We start from the raw sequence: 8,404 nt of genomic DNA, 5'->3' as shown, positions 1-8,404 counted from the left end.
AAAGGAGTAGAAGATAGTCCAAGTCCTTGTGCCCCTGCACCCACATGGGAGACCCAGAAGAAGCTTCTGGCTCAGCTGGAAGAAGCTCCTGGCTCCTGGCTTCTGATCGGCTCAGCTCTGGCCATTGCAGCCATCTGGGGATTGAACCAGCCAATGGAAGACCTTCCTCTCTCTCTCTCTCTCTCTCTCTCTCTCTCTCTCTCTCTCTCCTTCTCTCTATATAACTCTTGCAAATAAAATAAATAAATCTTAAAAAAGAAGTATTTGTAGGTTTTCCTGCTGTGACTAAATGAAAAAGTAGGACTGGGCTTAGAGGGTTACAGCAATACAGGGTGAACGGGAAAGCAATAATGGATCCTAGGATGCTTAGTCACTAACTGAAAAGTGGTGAGCAGGTTCACCCACAGAAGACTGCACAGCTTGGAGAACCATGAGGTTTAATGGAGATCCAGAACTAAGCTACTTGTAGATTTTACATGTTGTTGCTGTTATAACTCTTATGTAAAATAGTTATGCCTCAGCCACTGATCTAATGAAAGTCTGAAATAAGCAGCATAACTCTAATCATTGTTATGAAATTAGTCTATTTTCCTTCCATTCTATCCTGAAACTTTATGAAGAAAAATGGAAAAAAAGCTTGTGAATCTAAAATAGGAAATCCTTGGTAGGCAGGTATTATATATCAATATTTGTCTTTTTTTTGACAGACAGAGTTAGACAGTGAGAGATAGAGACAGAGAGAAAGGTCTTCCTTCCATTGGTTTACTCCCCAAATGGCTGCCATGGCTGGTGCGCTGCACTGATCCGAAGCCAGGAGCCAGGTGCTTCCTCCTGGTCTCCAATGCGGGTGCAGGGCCCAAGCACTTGGGCCATCCTCCACTGCACTCCCGGACCACAGCAGAGAGCTGGACTGGAAGAGGAGCAACTGGGACAGAACCGGGGCCCCAATAAGCACTAGAACCCGGAGTGTGGAGGATTAGCCTAGTGAGCCATGGCACCAGCCAATATTTGTCTTTGAATGTGAGTGGGTTTCTTAAAAAACTTTTGAAAATGTTCACTCATTAAAATACATATTGTTATATTTTCATTACATCCAGAAGATAAATTTTATTTTTAACTTGCACGTTTTTTTAATGCTTTTTAGTAAACAAAATTCTCATAACTAGGTTAATTAAAAGTTGGAAAAATTTAGATAAATGTAGTTATTCCCATTGCCCCTTCTTTTTTAGGATGAAAAAGCAAATTTTTGTGTTACCTGATTACCATTTTATGAAACAAAAATGCAATTTGGGCATAAAGACTTCTTAGTAGTTGTATTATGCTACATGTAGGGAGGATAAAACTATGAATTGTTGTTACAAGGGACAAGGTGTAAGTCATAAACATCTAAAGAAAGAAATATATACACTTAACACTGTGAAATCACTCACCAATAAAGAGTTGAAAAAGGAAATTATCTTTTTGTTTAAAAGTAAGTATTTTTTTACAAGATGATTTTAGAAGATATTGAGAAACACCAAGAGTTAACACAATAACTTCATGAAAAATAACTTCCATCAATCTACATACACATAAAAAATATTCAAATAATAATTTTAGTCTTCTGGCACATTATCAGTGTACAACTTTGTACAAAAGGATTTATAAATATACCTTTATATGAATGCATACAAAGATATACATAAACATATAAATAGGCTATAATCTCAATATTTTACCTATAAGTTTAAGGAAACTTATAGGTGAAAAATTTATCAGTATAATAAACAAGCAATACATGTGATATTCATCTTATAATAACTTAATAAGGAGTTAAAAATAATATCTATTATCTAATATACATAGTTATATTTCTAATTATTATACCTAGTGCAACTAAATATTTTTATTAATTCCTATAGTTAACCAAAGGAACTAACTTGTTTCTTCAGACACAGAAGACAACTACAAAACAAGAAATAATGTTGGGGTCCAGGATTGTGGTATGAGAGATAAAGCTGTTGCCAGTGATACCTACAACCCACATGGGTGCTGGTTTGTGTCCCAGTGGCTCCACTTCTGATCCAACTTACAGCTAATGCACTGGGTAAAACAGAGGAAGACAGCTCAAGTGCTTGGACCCCTGCTACCCATGGGGGAACCTGGCTCCTGGCTTTGGCCCAATCAGTTCCTGACTATTGTGGCCATCAGGGGAATGAGCCAGTGCATGGCGTATCTCTCTGTCTCTGTATCTGTCTTCCTCTGTCTGTGTAACTCTTCAAATAAATAAACTCAATTTTTTTGACAGAAAGAGTTAGACAGAGAGAGAGACAGAGAGAAAGGTCTTCCTTCTGTTGGTTCACCCCACAAATGGCTGCTACAGCCTGCGAGCTGCGCCGATCTGAAGTTAGGAGACAGGTGCTTCCTCCTGGTCTCCCATGTGGGTGCAGGGCCCAAGCACTTGGGCCATCCTCCACTGCACTCCCGGGCCACAGCAGAGAGCTGACTGGAAAAGAGCAACCGGGACAGAACCAGCGCCCCAACCAGCACTAGAACCCAGAGTGCTGGTGCCGCAGACGTAGGATAAGCCTAGTGAGCCACAGCATGGGCCTAAACTCAACTTTTTTTTAAAAAAAGAATAATTTAGCTATCTTTACTCCATAAACAACTATTTAATATTATTTAAACACTTTTAGGAGATTATATATGTATATCCTCCAAAAACATTTAAAATATATATGGATGTATATATAAAATAATTTATAACGGTATATACCTACATATAAATATATGAAAACGCTAGATATATTATATTCCCAAAAGCTTTTGCAGCCACTTCTCTCTCCTTGGAAGCCCAAGGCCGTCCTGTGATGAACACGGGTTTCCTTCGAGGTCCCAACAGAGAATCTCAGGGCCCCTCCAGCCGCCCAGCTCACAATGACTGTAACCTAGCAACGCCCTTAAACACAAGTGCGCAAGCGCATCTCTAGAGGGCAGTCACTGTGCCTGCACACAGAAGTCCGGCAGCCAAGTGTGCTTAGTGTGCATGTGCATGATTCCCACCTGGTAAAACTGAGGGATTAGATTGTTTACAGATGTTGGTGGACTTGACCGAGTGTTGGGGTCATTGTGGAGACGAACCACTGGAGCCTGTGGAAGCCGTCTGCACCGCCCAGGACTCAGGGGCGTGGGATTTCAGGATGCTGAAGGCCTCTTCCGGAGTAGACGCCCTTAAAATCCCTCTCCACAGCTCCTGCTCCTCAGTTTATGCTCCCGCCACGTCCCCCTGAGTCCTGGGCGGCTGCAGTGGGAATGTAACAGATGCGAAGACAAAGTTGTGCTCTGTGATTTCAGAAACTGGCACATGTGCCATCTAGGTCAATCTTAAGAAATCAAAGCAGGCCTTCCAGAAAAAATGTCTTCAAGCCTCTTGCATTTGCCCAGCCTTTACATTTTCATTACATTTAGTTTTTATATTATTTCCCTTAATTGGATTCTTTAGGTCGATCCATGCATTATTTTGAAACATGGTGTTGTATTTATAAACTTTCTAAAATGAATGTTCACTTGTCCCAAACAGTTCATGAGTTGATGGTATGTTAAAATGCCCCATTTTTTTTTACTTGAAATTCCCTTTTTTCCCGTTTCTGTCTTTTTCATTGTGCCCAATTAAATGTTCTGTTTTGTATTCTTTTTTCCCTATCCATGCATTCTTTATTCCATTACCAGCCCCTGTGCCCCATTAAAACAACAGTAGACAACCCAGCAATTACTACAGTCCAGTTGCACCACGATCCGAGGCTTACAGTGCTTTAACGCTTTTAACTTTGAGGGAAAAAAGGAGAAACAAGAGAAATACCCGTATCCGATACAACCCATACCAGCATCCGATACAAGTCATAAAGTCATACAGCAATTTAAGCATCTTGCACACCTGATGCCCAGAAGGGCTCCACCCCCGGGGTCAGCGCTCACACACGGCCAGGCCGTGAGAGAGGCCGAGGACCTCATGCTCACCCCAGAACGACCCGCAGGTGAGAGGAGACCAGAAATCCCCTCGGTGCTGGGACAGCCAGGAAGCGGTCAGTCTTCCTGGGGTCCGGACAGGCCACGCGCAGAGCGGACGCCAGGGGGCAGCAGAGGACGAGCGCGCGCGGCCCCGCGAGGCCGAGTCCCCCGCGGCCGCAGTCCCCGGGCTCTGCCTGCAGAAGACGAAGTTCTCGGGACTGGGACCCTGCCCAGGGCGCAGCACCTGCGGGTCTGCATGGCGGTTCTGGGGGGCTGGCCGGGCTCAAGCCGTAGACCGAGGAATCCCATACGCTGCATCTGATGCGCGAGCCGAGGCCGACATGGAAGCTGACATCTGGCCCTGGTCCCCCGCGTGCCCGTGTGGGAGAAGAGCAGCGCGCAGCGGCTGCAGGGCGGGCGGGCCACCAACCTGCAGCTCCGCGGGTCGTGCCTGGCCGAGGGCGCGAAGAACACCTCGGCCGCGTCCACCTCGCGCTGCCGGTGTCGCCAGTCGCGCGCTCGCTCGCTGCAGGCTGCAAACTCTGGGATCTGCGCCGGGCCCTCCTTAGTCTGCAGAGGCAGGGGCTGGAGCCGCGGCGGCCGCTCAGGCCGGTGACCCTGGGCCTCGCCGCTCGGGCACAAGCTCGGCGTAGGTGGGTTTGGCGGCAGGAAGGCCGGCTTGGCGGAGCTGATGCTCGGGCAGGGAGGGCAGTGAAGAGCCGCCGCAGTTCTCCCAGCGAGATGCCCGTTCATCCTGGGGCCTGGCATCAGGGCGGCCTGGCGCCTGCCGCTGCAGGACAAGCAGGGCACAGGGCGAGGGGCAGGGGCGGCCCGAGCGTGCGTGAAGGGCAGTGCAGCCCTCCCAGACTGCGTCAGACGGAGGCGCCGTTCCGGATGGTCAGTGCTCTAACTCGGTGCTCTAGGGGCAGTCATTGTGGCCTTGCCGGGAAAGCCGTGGCCTATCACGCGGCATCCCATCGGGTCTGTGTCCCAGCTGCTCCACTTCCGATTCAGCTCCCAGCTGATGTCCTGGGAAAAGCAGCGGACATGGTCCATGTGCATGGCCCCTGCCACCACAAGGGAGACCCGAATGAAGCTCCCGGCTCCTGGCTGCCTCCAGGCTGGGCCCTGGACATTGCGGCCATCTGGGGAGTGAACCGGTGGATGGAAGATTCTCTCTCTCTCTCTCTCTCTCTCCCCCTCCCCCTCCCACTCTCCCTTATTCTCTCTCTCCCTCCCTCCCACCACACTTTCGCTCTACTTCACCCTCCTTCCCTCCCTCCCTCATTGTAACTCAGTGTTTCAAATGAGTACTAAAATGTTTGCTTATCTACAAAACATGCAGTGCACTGGAATGAGTGTTTGGAACACTGGTTTAGACAACGTGGATGCCCTCAGCCCATACAGGACTCCCTGGGGTCCTGGATCGAGTCCAGGCTCCTGTTTTCTTCCTGGACCACATCCCATTTGTGGCTGGCACTTGGGGAGTGGGCCAGTGACAAGATGATCTCTTTCTGTGTCTGTCACTCTCTGCTGCTAAAATAAAATGAAAGGATAGAACATGTTAACATTTAAAAGTCTGCTACAGTTAGAAAGCTTTCACCTGTATTTTTCTCTTTCAGGATTCTCTTGGCAATATTGATTATTATTTGAGATGAATTTTAAGTCTATGCAAATCGTTATTCTATACAAATTTAATGAAAATATGTTTTGAGATTTTATTTATTTTAAAGATTTATTTTTCAAACTCATAGAGAGAGAAAGAGACAGAGAGAGCGAGCTTCCAACTGCTGGTACACTACCCAGATTGGACAATGGCCAGCAATGGGCCAGGTGGAAGCCAGGAGCCAGAAGCTTCATCGAGGTCACACACATGGGTAGCAGGGGCCCAGACACTCGGACCATCATCCACTGCTTTCTCAGGCCACTGAGCAGGGAGCTAGATCAGAAGTGGAACAGCTAAGACTCGAACCAACTCCCACATGGGACGCTGGTGTTGTAGCTGGTGGCTTTATCTGCTATGCCACAACACCATCCCCAGGCTCTGAGATTTTGATTGTGATTGAGTCAAGAGCAGTATTTTAGCTGAAAATCGACTGGCTCCCTCTATCCAGACAAATGTCTCCATCTTTGTCCTGTTTCTTAAAAACTGTTTGGGAGGCAGAGAGCGATTTGGAAGGAGTGGGTGCTCGTGGATTTTCAGTTGCAGACATTTTTGCCCCATTAATAACTGGGGAAGAGCGAAGTTGTTAGAATTGCCTCATGGAAGACTTCAGCTAGACACCAAGGGGGCCTTCCAGGTGATCAGGCTCTATATGATCCATGGAATATATTGATTAGGAACATCGACTCCGGGACAGGCATTGGGCCTAGTCATCAACATGCCGTATTCCAGGGCTTCCTGGAGTGGGAGAAAGAGGCAACCACGGGGCTGGAGCTGGCCTTGGACTTGACCCCTAAGCCCTTGGAGCCTAGCGCCATGCCGGAGTGCCCTGCTGCGAGTAGGACGTGCTGTAGGTGGGAGAGCCCTCCATGCATGTCCTGGAACTGCTCCTGGAGTTGTACTGCAGCGCGCTCACATCGCAGGCTGCCTGGGCTGCATCTAGGCGGTGCCGGGAGCTGCAGGCAGCCCAGCGGGTCCTGCATTGCGCTGTAGCTGTCCACGCGCTGGTTCGCGCCTGCGCTCAGGCCGGCACCCGCCCCCCACCCCGCTCACCTGCTGTGGCCGCTGGGTCCAGCAGCCTGCCAGGCAGCGTGCACTGATCCCCCGGGGCCGGAATTTATAACCCTGTGCTCCTCCACGTGCAGCGCTCGCATCCACTCGGCCTCGTCGGTGAACGCCCGCTTCTCCATCTCCCACAAGGGTTTCCACTCGGCGCCCAGGCACTTGCTGATCTCCGAGTTGTGCATCGCGGGGTTCTCCTGGGCCATCTCGCACCGCTGCCCGCGGGACCGCACCAGGAAGGCGTTCATGGGCCGCCTGACGCGATCCGGACTGTTGTGGTTGTCGGCCCCCCCCCCCCCGAGCCCTGAAGTCTGCCGCGGGCCCTGCGGCTCCGCTCCGTCTCCATCCTGCTGTACCTGCGGGCGCTGTGTGTGCGCGGGCCCGGCGGCTCCGGCTCCGTCTCGGTCCTGTTGCACCTGTGGGCGCTGTGCGCGGGCCTGGCCCGACCCTTGGTGGCTGGGACTCGGGGCCTGCGGGCGGGGCGAGAGGAGGAGGGGAAGGGGCAGAGGTGCTGTGAGCACCTCCTCGGGGCTTCCCGAGGAGACCAGATGAGGAGAGATTTGGCGGAGAGAGAGAGCAGGAGAGAGAGAGACTGAGAGACTGGAATCGGGATCAAAAAGCAGCGCTTCCCTCGGTCTCCAGCCGCTGCCACCGCCACCACCACCAACTGTTGTTGTTGTTGTTATTATTATTATTATCATTATTACTGGAAAGGCTTTTCGTTCTCTTCTTTCTCTCGGTCTCGGTCTTAAAGAGACAGCAAACTACTTTCCCCTTTTGCCAACACTCTCTTCTATGCCTTGACAACTCCTGATACATTTTGGAACAAGCTAATAAACAACCATCTTCTATTGTCGTTATGTTTGTTTATATATAACAGGAAGAATCTGTGAGGCTTGAATCGGCAAAGGTTCATACCTCTGGGGATGGAGGCATACAAAAGTCTCCTCAACTAGTGTCCTGATTCCCAGTGCTGTCTCTGCCCGTGGCATCTGCTTTCTTTACTCTCATCTACCCAGACTAAGAGGGCTTTGTCTGCCTCTGACCAGTGGTTTGCGCTTTGGCCAAACCATGGAGATAGAAAATTCACCATCTTTCGGTTCTCATGGGGTTTTCTCTGGATAACACAAATATTTTTCAACCTGAACACCTGCTTCCGTCATGTTTTTCAGCACGGCGCTGTGTGCGCTCGTCCTCTGCTGCCCTCTAGCGTCCGCTCTGCGCGTGGCCTGTCTGGACTCCAGGAAGACTGACTGCTTCCTGGCTGTCCCAGCACCGAGAGGATTTCTGAAGTCTCTCACCTGCTGGTCGTCCTGGGGCGAAGCTGAGGTCATCGGCCTCTCTCTGAGCGCTGACCCCAAGACTGGAGCCCTTCTGGGGCATCAGATTGTAAAATGCTTAGAATTGCTCTAATACTTGTATTGTTTTGAAAACTTTTATTTAATAGATATAAATTTCAGAAGTACAACTTTTGGATTATAGCGGTTTTTTCCTCCATAACCACCCTCCCGCCCACAAACCATCCCATCTCCTACTTCCTCTCCCATCCCATTCTTCGTTAAGATTCATTTTTAATTATCTTTATACACAGATCAACTTAGTATATATACTAAGTAAAGATTCCAACAGTTTATACCCACATAGACACACAAAGTGTAAAGTACTGTTTGAAGACATTTTTTACCGTTAATT

At 49.1% G+C, this 8,404-nt stretch overlaps 1 pseudogene; it reads right to left on the bottom strand.

Annotated features, from left to right (window-relative positions):
- Positions 1-6,059: 6,059 nt before the first annotated feature.
- On the bottom strand, positions 6,060-8,046 carry LOC138846298 (transcription factor SOX-2-like; annotated as a pseudogene).
- Between the last annotated feature and the right edge of the window lie 358 nt (positions 8,047-8,404).

This window comes from Oryctolagus cuniculus, chromosome 17 (genome assembly GCF_051225735.1).
Source record: "Oryctolagus cuniculus isolate XC-2025 breed Fujian yellow rabbit chromosome 17, ASM5122573v1, whole genome shotgun sequence".
NCBI lineage: Eukaryota > Metazoa > Chordata > Mammalia > Lagomorpha > Leporidae > Oryctolagus > Oryctolagus cuniculus.
This window is presented reverse-complemented; position numbering and strand designations above follow the sequence as displayed.